The following is a 16,753-nucleotide window of genomic DNA, read 5'->3' on the forward strand; positions in this document are numbered from 1 at the left end:
TGGACCACAGTGATACAAATAAATAACTGTAGATTAAGGAGGTCACATCCCCGGTGTTGAGCCCACAGCTGAGCACTGATATCCCTGTGTGACCTGTCAGATGAAGTCATGTCTCTTCTATCATGTCGGTAAGCCACACACCTAAACAGGAATTGATGTCCACAGAATTTTGCATGAGAATTAAGTGCAGTTGGGTGGGGAACAAGCAAGAGGAAAAGGCAATCGCCCCCACCTAATGTGATCAAAAAGCAATACTTAACCAAGCCACTCCATGGGGGCCAGCCTCTCACTGCTGCGAAATGCCTTGCTGTGCTCCTTAGTCACTAAGTAGTTAATATATATTCGAGACAGCACGGTGACTAATGAAAGAGTTAATGGATAAGGGGGGCTTCGCAGCTGATCCCCTTAGTTTGTGCCATTTAAGGGATTTCCTCAGATTTAGATCCCCCCTACAGGATTCAGTGGCCTCCTCCAGCCCAGCTCAGTGAGCAGTAAGCAAGTCTCACATCTTGCTCCTTTCCTTGTGCATTCCCAGAATCTCCAGCAGGGGAGAGCAGGAGAGGGGGATTCGAGCCCCGGCTTCTTCGCTCTTATATCCATTCCCAGTCCCCCTTCCCAGACAGCGCTGGATGCTCATTGTGGATCTCAGCATGGAACGGGGATTGGAGGATGCTAGCTGAGTGGGCAAGAGGCAACCTGTCTGCTGGTCCTCAACTGTAGGACCCCAAGGCACGAGACAAGGGGCTGAGAAGGTAGGACTATGTGTGCGAGCTGGCTCTGGGAGGGATGTGTCTGTGAATGGAGCTGTCTGTGTGTACAGAATAGGTGTCTGTATGAGGAGCACATGTGTACGGACGGCTCAGTCTGACGTTCTTCCATGCGTTTTTATAGCGTACGTCTTTTTTTGGATGTTCATATGTACATGCCTATTTAGCGTCACATATGCATAGGTAGGCGGATATGTTACAGCCTTTAAAAGTGCACAAACCAGGGGGAGGTTGAGTCCTACATTTTGTCGTCACAATTTCCAGTAAACATTTTAAGGCGCAATAAGTTCCTGTAAAGCCATACAGGGCACCGTGCCACACAACCATGTCTGGACGTCTCAGCAACAGAACACACATTGTGCATGGTACCGTCAGCGTGTGCCCAATACAGTCCGTATGCCAGAGTCATAAATTCTCTAAGCATGTGCAGCAACATAATACGGCACTTATGGCAGTGCTCATTTAAGACACGGGCACATGTGCCACATGACAAAACGCCGGAGTCACAGAATTGCAGCATTTACTGCATTGCTATAGTCAGCCCTATATATGGCAGCACGTAAGTTAGTCGCCCGTACAATGAGTCACAGGTATACAACTGGTATTTCTATAAAATAACACTTCCTCCGATGTCTTATTATGTGTCAGGCACAGCACACCAATGCAAAGTTATCCATTCTAATCACCTATTACATATGGTGCATGTCATCGGCATGTGTCACTTGTATGAAGCACAAAACATCAGAATGAGAAGAATACAACCTGCACATAGATAATAGACAAGAACATTGTATTTAATACAAGAAAATGCCGCCATCTGGTTCATAGTCACCGTATAGCTACTACAGTACAACAACATCTGTCAGTGAACCCCAACAACCAGATTATATGTCTGAATACCACAATCTGCCATGTGTTCACGCAATACAGCCGAAACTTTACAATATTACAACCCTGTGTGGTGGTACATAGAGCATCTGTCATATAGCACACAAATAAAGGACGACACAATAAGAGCAGCCATTACGCAAAAGTAATATAGGCTTAAATGAAATACCTGGATACCTGTTGATTGCTATAAAGGTGCCGTCTGGTAATATATTAATAATGTATGTGATAATAAAGCTGCTAAAATATCTAACACAGAAGATATCTTCAAGAATGATAAAGCCACTACCCTAGGCTTATCTCGCCTCTACAATTTTAAAGGAGTCAACAGAGTGTGGTACTGGGTATTTGGTCTCCAAATATCCCAAAAAGTGCCATTTTTGGTTTGTAAAGGATGAAAAATACACAATAAATAGGTATATAGACTGCTATATGTAGGTGCTAATCCCACCAACAAGATACAATTATTTCATCCTAATGGTGTAGTACCATAGACTCAGTCCGCGGTTGATAAGAGACCTTTGGGTAATAGGGGCACTAATAGGGGCACTCAGTTTGACCAAACTTTTCTGCCCGTAGAGTCCATGCCACAGGTGTTAATACAGAGAAGGGTTGAAACAAACCAATGAATGAGCCACGATGACCTACTCTCCTACAAGAGATGGGTGTACGTAAGTTAGTACTAGGCCTCACCGTCCTGAGGTGGAAAGGGAAGACTATAAACAGTTCCAAGGGTGACTCCACGCTCATATCCCCCTATTGTCTTTCTGCACCCCTTATCTAAGTCATTTATTTTAAACATGGACGTGGTTTACATTGAAGAATTCAAAGCTTATCATTTCCATGTAAATATATCATACATGTTCATACACCGAAGCACAACACATCAATTCACTATATAATACAGCATCCCAAATATGTTAAGGCTTTGATTCGCTTCAAAAGAAAGGCATGATGTTGTAGAGAGGCAGATTACAGATTTGGCACTGCTAATATTTTCATTTGACAGGACCGATTATGAGTCTTCAAAAATTCTGCAATATGTAAGATTCCACATTCAGAAGTATTCATTTAATCACCTCAGAAGGTGTTTTAGTCATTTACTTCACTAATATCTTCCATTCTCTAAAGAACATTACACAGGCAATATAAATTCCTCTGTGATAGAAGACATGTTACATTTAGCTTTACTTTGACAATTTTCACTTAATTTTCTTTAGTTCCATTGGGATAATTTTCTACTCAGAACAGTTTAACATCCTATATGTACAATACCAGAGAAAGGTGAGATGTTAACTATCTGTGGTGGAAACTATTTGAGGTGGTAACTATCTATTTGAGACGTTAATTATCAGAGATGGTAACTATCTGAGGTGGTTACTATCTGATAATGCAATTGTTGGAGGTGGTACATATCTGAGGTGGTAATTGTCAGCAGTGGCAACTATCTGAGGTGGAACATATCTGAGGTGATAACTGTCAGAAGTGGTAACTATCTCAGGTGGTACATATCTGAGGTGGTAACTGTCAAAAGTGGTAACTATCTCAGGTGGTACATATCTGAGGTAGTAACTGTCAGAAGTGGTACCTATCTGAGGTGGTACATATCTGAGGTGGTAATTGTCAGCAGTGGCAACTATCTGAGGTAGAACATATCTGAGGTGGTAACTGTCAGAAGTGGTAACTATCTGAGGTGGTAACTGTCAGAAGTGGTAACTATCTCAGGTTGTACATATCTGAGGTAGCAACTGTCAGAAGTGGTAACTATCTCAGGTGGTACATATCTGAGGTAGTAACTGTCAGAAGTGGTACCTATCTGAGGTGGTACATATCTGAGGTGGTAATTGTCAGCAGTGGCAACTATCTGAGGTAGAACATATCTGAGGTGGTAACTGTCAGAAGTGGTAACTATCTGAAGTGGTAACTGTCAGAAGTGGTAACTATAGTAGGTTGTACATATCTGAGGTAGTAACTGTCAGAAGTGGTAACTATCTGAGGTGGGACATACTGTATCTGAGGTGATAATTGTCAGCAGTGGCATCTATCTGAGGTGGAACATACGTGTATCTGAGGTGGTAACTGTCAGAAGTGGTATCTATCTGAGGTGGTACATATCTGAGGTAGTAACTGTCAGAAGTAGTAACTATCTGAGGTGGGACATACTGTCTCTGAGGTGGTAATTGTCAGCAGTGGCAACTATCTGAGGTGGAACACATCTGAGGTGGTAACTTAACTGTCAGAAGTGGTAACTATCTGAAGTGGTACATATCTGAGGTGGTAACTGTCAGAAGTGGTAACTATCTGAAGTGATACATATCTGAGGTGATAACTGTCAGAAGTGGTAATTATCAGAGGTGGTGACTGTTGAAGGTGCTAACTATCAGACGTCATAACCACCTGATATAGTAACTATTATAGGCAGTATAGTAGGCCACTATCAGAGTGGTGCTAACTTCCAGAGGTGGCAAGAGAGGAACCCAACTTAGGTCATCATGTTTATTTCCTTAATTCAATTTGTCAGCAGATTTTGACTGTTCAAACCAAGTACAGGGGAATGGTGCAACCTTGGCGTGGTCAAAGATTTAAGTGCACCTTCCTCCCTACTTGTTTTCTATCTGTTTCTGACCTGCTCTATGAAGCCAAAGCTGTAATTCAGAGTTGTGTTGGAGATTGAGAAAAAACAATTTTGTAGGAAGGTGCACCAAAATGTTTGGCCATGCCAAGGTTTGAGCAATCATTCTGTGCTGACGGACTTCCTTGAAACTGACCCTCCTTACCAGTGCCATATGGAGGTATCTGTTAACCATAGTGTCCCATTGTGAAAGAAAACAAACACCCTTTTCTCCTGGATACCATTGTATGGCATAGCTAAGTCCACTGTATTATGCTATTTCATATCTTCTTTTCTGGTATACCAATGGACTTTATACCTGCATGGTGAAGACTTATATGACATTATTTTGGCCTACTCAAGCTAATAAAGCCTTTTGGACATCCATAGTCTTTATGTAGGTAGCTTTCATGGGCAATGGTAAAAGGATCGGGCAACCCTTTACTTCTACACAGGATGGGAAGGGATGTTCCAGAATGAAGGGACACTGTACCTGAATTATCATTGACTTCTTCTACTAGTTCTTTTTTCCTTATGTTCATCTTGGTGGTGAAACTTCACAAGCAGCACCAGCAAAATATTAGAATCAGGATCTTGGTATATTAGTGCATTAGCTGTGAAATTGCCGTGTCTTATCTGTTCCCAGCTTAGATGGCCTTCTGTACCATCATAGCTATATAGTTGGGCTGCTGCTATGTTCAGATGCATCAGACAACAGGTTGGTTAGAATTTATATCGCAGAGGCTGCTAGCGGATTCATGACGGCAGCATCCATAGGTCACCGCTCTATGTTATAGCAATGTAATGACAGAATATGTCATATACCTAGTGATTGATGAGGAAGCTTATTTGATACAAGTCTGTATTTGTAGTGATTTTAAATGTTTTCTAGAAAAGCATGAAATTCATTTCACAAGTGTGCAACTCATAAGAAAATGCTTATTAAAAATGGTTACTCAGAAATGATGTGAATCGGCAGCATAGCAGAAAATATAATAAGCAACAGCTCATTATACGCGGTGAAGTGTTAGCTCCGGCCTTGTGAAACACATTGTTTTGTATAGATTTTGTGTACATACAGTACATATCAGGTTATAGTCAATTTCTAAATATGTCATACCAAGGCCTCATTCGGACATCAATGATTTTTCTCATACTCAGAAAAACTGCCTCGTTTTCATCAGTGTTTTGTATCCAATTTTCATTAGTATTTGGTGAGTGTCATTTTTTACTATTAGTGTATCATCATTAATTTACTCATGTGCAAAAAAGCTTTCTCTGCCCATTGCAATATTAAAATCATTAAAAATGTTAAAAATGATTTTCATGGACCTTGCATGGGCGATTCTGATAACTGACTTGGAACAAAATCAGACATATCTCTGTGATTTTTTTTTTGCAGACATGTGGTCTGTGAAAAACAGCAGACATGTAAATGGCCCAATAGATTATAATGGGTTCCTGTCTTATCTGTAAAAACAAATGATTTAACATGTACATGAAAATCAGACGTCTGAATGAGAACTAAGCCTTTCAATCAGTTCCCCATATTACCTTCAAAAACAGCTTGACCAGATGGGAATTACAAGGTAAAACTGTTCCGTCCCTCTATTGAGATCATTGGCTCCAATTTGCTCTTTATAGTTTATTATTGGTACGCACTGATCACTTGGTGCCTTTTGAAGCTAAATGGATTTAATTGTGGCACGTTCTGGCATAAATAGAAGGAAGGTAATGTGACATGACCTTAATAACATCGATACAAGACCATGTAAAATTCAATGGGATAATCCATAATGGTTTATTAGTTACCGTAGATTTTTCTGCTAATTAAAACGGTTGTCTTATAAGGGCAACCTCTCCATATGTCCTCCTTGCATTATAGAGGCGAGTCCCATCTAAAAGCCCAAACCGAGAGAAGCTCACCAAGAGCTGATTCTGGTTTGGTGGTCTTGATCCCTAATGTTATTTAATACTTTACTTGAAGGTAGTCATGACCCAAGCTGGTCTAACGTTCTACTTGGTGGCTCTAATATGAGGCTGTGGGATGCACATGCTGCAGCAGAACATCACTCAGGTATAGGGAGAACACTTACTTAAATTTAATATGGAGGTTGTACATTGATTCATGACAATCACATCTTTATGTAGACCGATATCAACCCTATAACTAACAATGAGATGCACGAAATGTGAGGTTTAATGTAGACACGTAACACTCAGGAAGTGAAAAGCTTTGCCTCTGGGTACCAGTCAAGAGGGTAAGCATTTTAGAATGTATGTAATCCAGTTTTCAATTCTGAAGCCATTTTGTTATTCGCCCTAGCAAGCAAAAATACTGGTTGAACCGCCTGGATAAATACCATCATGATGCAGGTCTGAAAATTGTAGCTACAGCAAGCCCTCAAAATTGCAGCTACGGCAGTTCAGTTAAAGGGTATGGACACCTTCAATGACATTTTATTCTACTGAATTACATGTATTTCTTCCTAAAAATCATGTTTGACATTGGGTTTTATTAAAACTTTTACACCGTTTGCGTCTATTGAATTTGTAGTGCATTGTCTATTGCTGGCTGTAGAATGAGTTAAAGGAAACCTGTTTCATGCTGTCTGACATATCTGACATGGGTAGCATGAATTAGAGCCTGGCTGTGAAATTACTGTAACATTTTAGAGAAAATATAGTTTATAAAAGCTAGTCAGAGTCTATAGGGAGAGCCGTGCCTAGATCGGTGCACCTTGCAGTTGTCTCCTCCATGCCTCACTACAGTTAATTCACAACTTATTTCCCTATAACCTGTCAATCAAATGGAGCGGGGCAGAGAAAAGCAGGATAGGGGCCACATTGGACTATGTAGGTTCCTCCCGGAAGACCTTGGCCTGCTTTTCTCTGAAACGCTGCAACACCTGTCTACAATCGCTCAGCCAGGATCTGATTCCTGATGCCCAGGGTTTGACAGAATCAATCTAACGACAGGTTACCTTTAGCTGAGACGTGGGCTGGTTCTGAATTTATTACTCTTATGAGAGCTTTTTCTGAGCTCTCGACTGATTTATGACCACAAAATTCAGCTCAACTTTCATGTGGTCATAAAAGCTGAGTGGAGCTCAGAAGAAGAAAGATAAGATTTGGAAACTTTGCTGTAAAAACTGACCTACTGATGGATTCTCGGGTAACTCATTTTGCATACAGCAACAAATGGTGTACATTTTTTTTAATAAAATCCAATAATATGATTTTAAGCCAAAACGTTTTTTAAGTCAAAAAAAGTCATTGACATCCTTTAAATACATATAGAAACTTCACCTGCTGCCTGTAACACAAGCACTAGTATGTCACAATATACACAAATACCATAATCTCTTCAATGTCACATGGGTAATTCTGTAATTGGGAAATCCTGACACAGCATAGAATAAAGAGGGCAATTATTACTTGGCTTGTAGAAGCTTCTAATCACATGCATTACCTTTCATATTCAGTGATCCATTAAATTTTCCTGGTGAGGTCACAGTGTATTGCTGAGCACTAAGACTCAAGGACGAAAATGGTGGGGTCTTTTGGAGAGGGGCCAATATCAATAAAGTGTGCTAAAAGAAGGATTAAGAAAAATGAAGAGGGAAAAAACTGAAAACTAGAACGATGTTGAATGTGAATATAAGGTTTTTCATAATGTTTGCTCAGCATTGAACCTTCAGTTCTAGTTCCATGAATGTTTATAGAAACCTTCTATCTATTGCTGTTCTTTAGTCTCCAACCAACGACTTTATCCTGTTTCATCTACACTTATCCTAAAGCCTTATGAAAGATAAAAATTAATAATGAAACATAAGTGAACTTTCAATTTCACTACAAGGTCAACATATCTTTGCGTCATTATGGGAGTCTAAACATAGGCATTCGTGATTCATACTATTGAAGGTACGGTCAAGCCTGAGTTCATGTCATCACAATGTTGTAAGAATAGGGATCAGCAATTTATATTGTTATATGATTTTTTGCTATATTTAATACTTGTCTGAATTGTTAGAATTGTAAGAGCCCAATATTATAAAGTGTCGGTGACCATACATCTCAAATAGAAGTTGGCCCCCCGTGCATTTGTTCTCAGTAGGCAGAGGGAAATAGGCTTCTACTAGACACCATACTACCCATGTCAACCATGGATTAGGCATGTGGAAACCCAACATGCCTATTCTTTTTTTTCCCTAACATCTGCCATCGGTGAAGAGTTGTTCTCCCAGTCCTGCCAAAGTCAGTGGGTTAAAAAAAAAATTAAACACCTTTCGACACATTTTAATCTCTGTGTTTACCTGCAGATACCTTGATTAGTGTCTAGAGTTTGAAGAATTCTAAGCACCTGATATTTTGGTTGAAAAGCGTAAGGGCCGATTCATCAGGGTGTTTTCGCTAGATTGATGGCGCGAAACAGCTTCAAATGTAGCAACATTTTTGTGCAAGAAAAAAATGCTCAAAACAATGTGTGACTTTTGGCGTTCTTCTCATGCAAGTTTCGACCAGCTCTGCCAAAGTCAGGACAGGATGTGATAAAGCTTGACGGATAAATTCACCAAAAGTTGTGGCGTAAAGTAAACAAGAAATGTTACTTCAGTTTCTGGTTAGAGTAACATTTCTGACAAAACGTACGTCGGTGATCAGATGCGGTTAATTCTTATTTACACAAGACGTTCCTATCACACCATGTGGGAATGTTAGCAGTGCCAGCCTCTCTATTTTACATTGCAATAATGTATTACAGTACTTTTCAATGCTAGCTGTATTTTTATTTCACTTTTGATCATACGAAGATGTCACTGAAAGTTATATCTCTAGATGTTGTCTATAAACAGTATTTTATGAATAGTTGTCGGCATTTTAATAATTAGTCTGCAGAAAAAAATTATTGCTACATTACAATTAGTAAGACGGAGATAGTCAGCTCCCTATTCAGATGTCAATCAAATGGTATCTTAGGAAGTGTGCATGGAAGACTGAAGTGCTGTCAGTGGCATGGACTAGAAAAGGTAACCTTCCTGCACGGGATCCATTTAGGATAAAATAATATTCTTTATTCCATATATTTAAAATTATAGGAACAGATCACAAATGATAAAAAACACAGATGTCTTTCAGATGTCTGTCTTTAATAGTTACATTAATGGAACTACATCATATCTATATTATTTCCTTAAAGATCATGTTCTGGTTTCAGCCATTCACCAACATTGTATGTGAAATATGTATTCTACACCTGATTTAATCCAAAGTATGTCATGTAGAACATATAGCCTTTGTGGCACCCTTGTTTTCAGATTGTAAGCCCTCCATGATGTCCTATTTAAAAGGAATCTGTCAGTAGGCTTTTGCTATGTAATCTGACAGCAGCTTGATGCAAGGACAGAGACCTGGATTTCAGCTATATATTACTTAGTTTATTAGATGCAGCAGTTATGAGAGAATCATAGTTTTCTCTGCTGCAGACCTAGCAGAGCTCAGAATGTTGATCCCTGTGTAGCCCTGCCTGCAGCACAGCTTTACGGTACAATATATATTGATACACAGCTGCAAATCTGTGCTCGGGTGTGATTGGACTATGAGGCATGAGGCAGCTTGTCCCGTAGTGATAATCTCCTGCTGATAAAATACTGATTGTATTGAAACAGCAAAACACAGCCTAGTAAGTAATACATTACTGGAAATAGGGTCTCTGGCCCTAGATTATGGTGCTCTCAGATTGCATAGCAAAAACATGCTGACAGATTCACTTTAACAGCTTTCTTCAATGGTTGCCACCCATAAATGCACATCCAATGCCAATTGCTTTAACATTTTTTGTATCACCTGCATGAATGTCTGCAAAGCGACGTGAGTAGAGATGAACACATCATCTTTTACAATTCTAATTCACCGACTTTGCCAAATTTTCACCAAAAATTTGGTTTGGGGCAAATAAATTTGCTCAAATTTCAATACTGAAAAGCTTCTATTTGCTCAGAAAATACATGTGGGGGAGAGTGGAGAGAGCACTGTGCTGATCATAAGAGCTTATACTCATTAGGCGAAATAGACTCTGGAAATAGAGTATAGCTCTACCGTGAGAACTGTGATCCACTGGGAACCGCTGATATGAGGTGGTCCACCACTGTGTAAGGTATGATAATCTGTAAGGCTATGTGCCCATGATCCGGAAGTAGCAGCGTTTGGACGCAGAGCATGTTCGCCACATCCAAAGTGCTGTCGTCTATCGAAAGTAGGTGAATCCTCATGTGTTCACTTAACCGTGCAGATTTACGGCATCAAATACATTGTGTGGGTGAAAATGACATATTGCGGTCTGAATAGACGCGCCGCATGTCCGTCTCTGCGGGTGATCCACAGGTGTCTGTGCATGCATAGTGGGCATGGAATTTCTTGAAATCCTGTGTAATCTTTATTTTCAGTTTTGAGATAATGATATGCACGTCCCCTGGGGCGATCTGTGGTGGTCTTCATGTGGTGCTCTGAATAGATATTCATCAGTATAGCTTCTGACAGGTCACTGATCTCTGTGTCCCGCCCCCTAGTTTACATAATGAATACCTGTACATACTGCAAAAAAAAACCTCTATCTATACACACCGATAGCTGCTACTGAGCAGGCGCTGCGGGTACCATTTTCAAATTGATTTTTTTTTTTGTACTTGCTCAATAACATCAACAACTAGGACACTAAACTTGCGATTATGCTACAGCGCAGGTGCCACGGCTGACACCTGCCTGCAGAAGGGTTTTTTGTCCAAGGTATATATAATATTCATTATGTAAAACAAGGGGGCGGGGCAGTGAGGGATCAGTGATCTGTCAGCAGGCTGCATTATGAAAACCTAATCAGAACACCACATGAAGACCCCCCACAGCTCCGCCCGAAAGCACGAGTATATCATTAGCTAAAAAGTGAAAATAAAGATTAAACAACAACCACAAGACAAATTTCATCAACCAAGGTATCATTTTAATCAGTATAACGGCGCCGACCTGACACTGTCTGTAGGTTACTGTGCACAATCCTGCTGACAGGTTCCCCTTAAGAACTAAAATAAATTAACTTTTTGATGCTATTCAAATTTAGTGAGAAGCACTGCTATAAATGTCCTCTGTGTTTTTTCTTTGCTTTATCTGAGGACAGTGTTTCCAAACATCATTTACAAGTAGAAGGTATTTTATTTTAACTAGATATTTCCCATTCCCTGCATTGCTGTACATACAGGAGGATGCATTCCCTTGTCATCAGGCGGCATTGCGCTCCCACAACCTGATTATCTCAGGCTTACACACACATATACTGAAAGAGGTTTGTCTAATTTCATAGAACGCCAATTAGTCCACTGTAAGACAACTAGTAGAGAGAAAAGCGTGACGTCGCTCATAAGAACCACTTGGATGTATTTTCTTATAGGATCTAAACTTAATTTGCACAAAGACAAGTGGAGTCTGATTACTTGCTGGAGGGTAGGTAAGTAAGCAACACTGTTTACCCCAGCACCTCTGTATTTCCAAGTGCCATATTGATGATTCATTGTGATTTCTGACTCTCGGACTATATACTATGTTCACTGTACATTCATTGCCTATATTCAGCATCCAATCAACTTATATTGATCTAACATATCTCACGAGCTACATTACGTACGGTAACTGCAAAAACACATCCTGAGAGCTAGTGCTCATCCACATGGTGTGCAACCTCTGCTATATGCCACTACAGACATATAACTTACCAACATCTCTATTGGGACATTTTAGTTCAGACCAAAAAACAGACTTCAATTCACACTTTTATACAGGGGTTATTGAAACTGCGCCACCTTAGACTGACACATAACCGAATATGTTGGAATTGTTTCCAAAAATGTGAAACTATGTTGCACTCAGTATTACTATACCCTTTCATGACTCCAGTTTCATGCAGCGGGTTTTTGTGTAAGACTAACGTGCTTGACTAAGATGTGCTGAATTTATTAAGAGACGCACGCCATTCATCTTATTAGTGGCTTGCACCTTACCAGAAATGTTACTCTAGTCAGGGACTGGAGTAACATTTCTAGTGCACGGAACTTGCGGGCATAATCATGACCCATGCCACCACGATTCCTCTATCAGCTCCTCCTATTTTAGTGGTTCAAAATTGTGTAAAAATTCCAAGAGCTGCAAACTAGTGGATTCTAGAAATAATATATTAATAACCCAACTTGTGCTTGAATGGCGTCATTTTCAGAAATGCCCACAGTGCTCTACATATGTTTCCTTAGATACTTCTACATGGGAAGGCAATCTTCACTAACAGCCATAATTGTGTGCATCTGTTCCTAATATCTACATCATAACACTCCCACCACATTTACCTCCTATGGGAAAAGGTGTGGAGTGTCTTATGAGATGAACAGGAAATTATCTCTATAATTCTGCATAACCTTGTGAGATAAACAGCAAACAAGATGAGAGGCAAACCTGCATGGAACTATTATTTCTTTACGAGCTGGTCAAAAAATATATCAACAGTAGTGTTGAGCGATACCGTTCGATATTTGAAAGTATCGGTATCGGATGGTATCGGCCGATATCCGAAAAATATCGGATATCGCCGATACCGATATCCGATACCAATACAAGTCAATGGGACACAAATATCGGAAGGTATCCTGGAATGGATCCCAGGGTCTGAAGGAGAGGAAACTCTCCTTCAGGCCCTGGGATCCATATTCATGTGTAAAATAAAGAATAAAAATAAAAAATATTGGTATACTTACCCTCTGACGCGCCCTGGTCGTCACCGCTGCAACCGCCTTGCTTTCGTTCCGAAGAATGATGTCGCGACCAATCACAAGCCGCGACGTCATCGAAGGCCCTTTACGTGCTCATTCTTCGGAACGAAAGCAAGGCAGTTGCAGCGGTGACGACCAGGGCGCGTCAGAGGGTAAGTATATCAATATTTTTTATTTTTATTCTTTATTTTACACATTAATCTTAATCCCGATACCGATTTCCGATATCACAAAAATATTGAAACTCGGTATCGGAATTCCGATACCGCAAATATCGGCCGATACCCGATACTTGCGGTATCAGAATGCTCAACACTAATCAACAGGTTTCTGTTCTGTATGACAAGAATGTTCTGATATTTGCAGAGGTGCATATGTTGGTGGCAAGGGTCAGCCTTGTTGTTCCGCAGACTTAGGTAGAAAATAACACGCTAGGTGTCCTGTTAATCTGCTTTGTAAACTATCCCGAAGATTAGTAGCCGCAGTCCGCAGTCTACAATATCATGTCCGCCCTCTATCTGAAGCTCAACCTTTCCAAAACTGAACTTCTTCTGTTCCCGCCATCTACTAACCTCCCTAAACCTGACATTTCCCTCTCCGTGGGTGGCACCATAATAACACCCCGGCAGCAGGCGCACTGTCTGGGTGTTATGTTTGACTCCGATCTCTCCTTCTCCTCCCATATACAATCTCTTGCCCGCTCATGCCACTTACACCTAAAGAACATCTCTAGAATCCGCCCTTTTTTCACCATGGAAACAACAAAAACCCTCACTGTCGCCCTGATCCACTCCCTCCTGGACTACTGTAACGCTCTAGTAATTGGTCTCCCCTCACTTTATTTTCCCCTCTCCAGTCCATCCTTAATGCAGCAGCCAGGGTCATCTACCTGGCTAATCGTTACTCAAACGCATCTGCTCTTCGCCAATCATTACACTGGCTGCCTATTCAGTACAGAATACAATTCAAAGTACTTGTTCTCACCCACAAAGCTCTTCACAGTGCGGCACCCCCTAACATCACCTCCCTTATTTCTGTCTATAAGCCTAGCCGATCACTGCACTCTGCAAGCGACTTTCAACTAACCTCTCCACTAATCCGTACCTCCCACTCCCAACTCCAAGACTTCTCCCGCGCTGCGCCAATCCTCTGGAATGCTCTACCCCAAGATATTAGGACCAGCCACAACTTGCACAGCTTACGGCGCTCCCTCAAAACACATTTGTTCAGAGCGGCCTATCACGTTCCCTAAGCAAAGTCATTTTATGTGTAAGTGTGTGTGTATCCCATTTACTATCTCTATCTATCCCCCACTCCCTGAAGATGGCTGCACCATCATTGTAAATACATCATTGTAAATACACACCTCTACTTTGTATCTCCCCACCTCATTGTAGATTGTAAGCTCTCACGAGCAGGGTCGTCTTATTTTGCTTTAATCATTTTATTATTGTTAATATTTTTACTTATGACTGTTGTGTTTGAAACAGTTAAACTGTAAAATGCTGCGGAATATGTTAGCGCGATATAAATAAAGATTATTATTATTATGATTATTAGCCCACACAATGAAGAATTGCATGTCATTTGGTACACATGTCTTTTGAATGCTGGGAATAAGCTTCTCTTTTTTTAAGGAGGTCCAAGAGAAGAGAACTTAGAACCTATCTTGGTGACACGTTAGTCACACATAAAATCCAATGACACCCACCTCACTTATCACCAACTAGTGCAAAGGATATCTGCAGCCAAGTTGAGCCCTTTCAAACACGTCCTTGCACAGCAAATTTAAATTTTTCTTTGCTTTCATTTTTTCCTCCCCTTCTTCCATGAGACATAAGACAGATTTCTTTTATGCAGGACGAATTGTCGTTTTGAATGACACCATTCAGTTTACCATTCAATGAATTGAAAATGAGCACAAAAAAAATTCCAAGTGGGGTGAAATTGGGAAACAAAATGCAATACCACCATTGTTTTTTGTGTTTTGTTTTTATGGTGTACATTTTGTGGTAAAAGTTACTCTGAATTATGATCCTTCACGTCAGTATGATTACAGTGATACGAAACTTATACAGATTTTTTTTTTAAATTAAATGAAAAAAAATATAATATGCAAATTGCCTCTTCTGAGAAAGAGGACTTAAACTCTATAGCGCCACCTGTTGGAAGTAGCGATCCTACAAGTCACAATCAACTCTTTAACGAGTCGTGCAATATGACTTGGGATAAAAGCCAAATCAGTATCTCAATTCGCAGACTCGGTGTTTTGGGCTGTTGGCCCTCGTCAGTGCGAAGCATGATAACTAATTTGGCTAGGTGAGAGGCTCTGGACTGTGGTCTAAGGGGTATCGTTTCTCCTTATGGAGAGTGACATACCATCTCTGGCTTGTCAAGGTAAGGAGGCTTATTTGCCATGCAATGCTCCTCTGGGAAATATAATATGCAAATTGCCTCTTCTGAGAAAAAGAGGACTTAAACTCTATAGCGCCACCTGTTGGAAGTAGCGATCCTACAAGTCACAATCAACTCTTTAACGAAGTCGTACAATATGACGTAGTATAAAAGCCACAAAAAAAAATAGAAATTTGTAAAAAAAAAAAAAAATTGGCGGTTTGTGTCTCCATTTTATGAGACCCGTAACATTTTTGTTTTTCCGTTGTTTAACCCCATCCCCGGATGCCTGTTTTTGCTCTTATTCTGGCCATAAGCTGTGATATGTTCAGACCATGTTCCCACACAGTCATTACGTGGCACAACTTCTGTAAAGGGGTCCCCTCATGTTAAACTAGAAACAAAATAGAATAGTCACAGGAAACAACAAATAATTCCAGCCGATCTCTCCTACTTGGCAGTTAAAATCCATTTTATTATTTTGTCTTTAAAATATTCATATTCCTTTTTGCAGAAATCCTTGATGTACACAGGGGGATCAAAGAAAGGGCACACTGCTGCTTTATGCGTACAAACAACGCGTTTCGACCTTCTTAGGTCTTCTTCTTAGAGACCTAGAAGAAGACCTAAGAAGGTCAAAACGCCTATGTCATAATATTATGACCTGAATAAAGCCCAAACATTTAAAGATATTGGAGTCAAAATCACATTAATGCCCGTTAACATCTATGTCATAAGGTTATAAATGTAATACTTAGTGGCTTCACATTTCTGCTTTAGGGTAAAATCACCATATATCTATGGCAGTAACTAACTAGTCTGAAATCAATCAAAAATTTAAAGTTTTAACTAGCTAGCTAAGTCTGCTTCTCTTAAACAGCTTTTCTATTGATTTTTGTTGTATAGATTACAGATCATTAACACCGACAGCGTAACTCTACTTTCTAAGAAACCAACAGCATAAATAATGTATAGCACTTTTATAACATAATTGATAAAGCTTTGGCGCTCTATTTCTTTGGTATCGAGCACAGTTCCTCTGTCCCTTCACACTCTTGACTGCCTCCACGTGCCACTAGAAGGGCGATATGTGTGTAGCTGACACTTAAGATAATAGGAGTTATATTCAGCTGTATATAGAATAATCTTTAGTACTTTTGGTCATGAATAAAGTATAACTTGCTGAAAACGTGAAGCTTAGATTATAGCAACCTGTATATTTGTGGGACCTTATTTTAATCATGATGTAAAAAACATTAAAGGGTAACTGTAAGTTTTTCTCAGTCTGT

The 16,753-nt window shown here is 40.1% G+C and overlaps 1 protein-coding gene across 1 annotated transcript in view; it reads left to right on the forward strand.

Moving 5' to 3' along the window:
- Nucleotides 1-441: 441 nt before the first annotated feature.
- Nucleotides 442-16,753, forward strand: part of CDH22 (cadherin 22) — a 628,328-nt gene continuing 612,016 nt past the window's right edge. Inside the window, exon 1 of the mRNA XM_069752190.1 lies at nucleotides 442-752. The gene's annotated coding sequence lies outside the window, so the exon portion shown is untranslated. The remainder of the gene's footprint in view (nucleotides 753-16,753) is intronic.

This window comes from Ranitomeya imitator, chromosome 2, assembly GCF_032444005.1.
Source record: "Ranitomeya imitator isolate aRanImi1 chromosome 2, aRanImi1.pri, whole genome shotgun sequence".
In the NCBI taxonomy this organism is placed as follows: domain Eukaryota; kingdom Metazoa; phylum Chordata; class Amphibia; order Anura; family Dendrobatidae; genus Ranitomeya; species Ranitomeya imitator.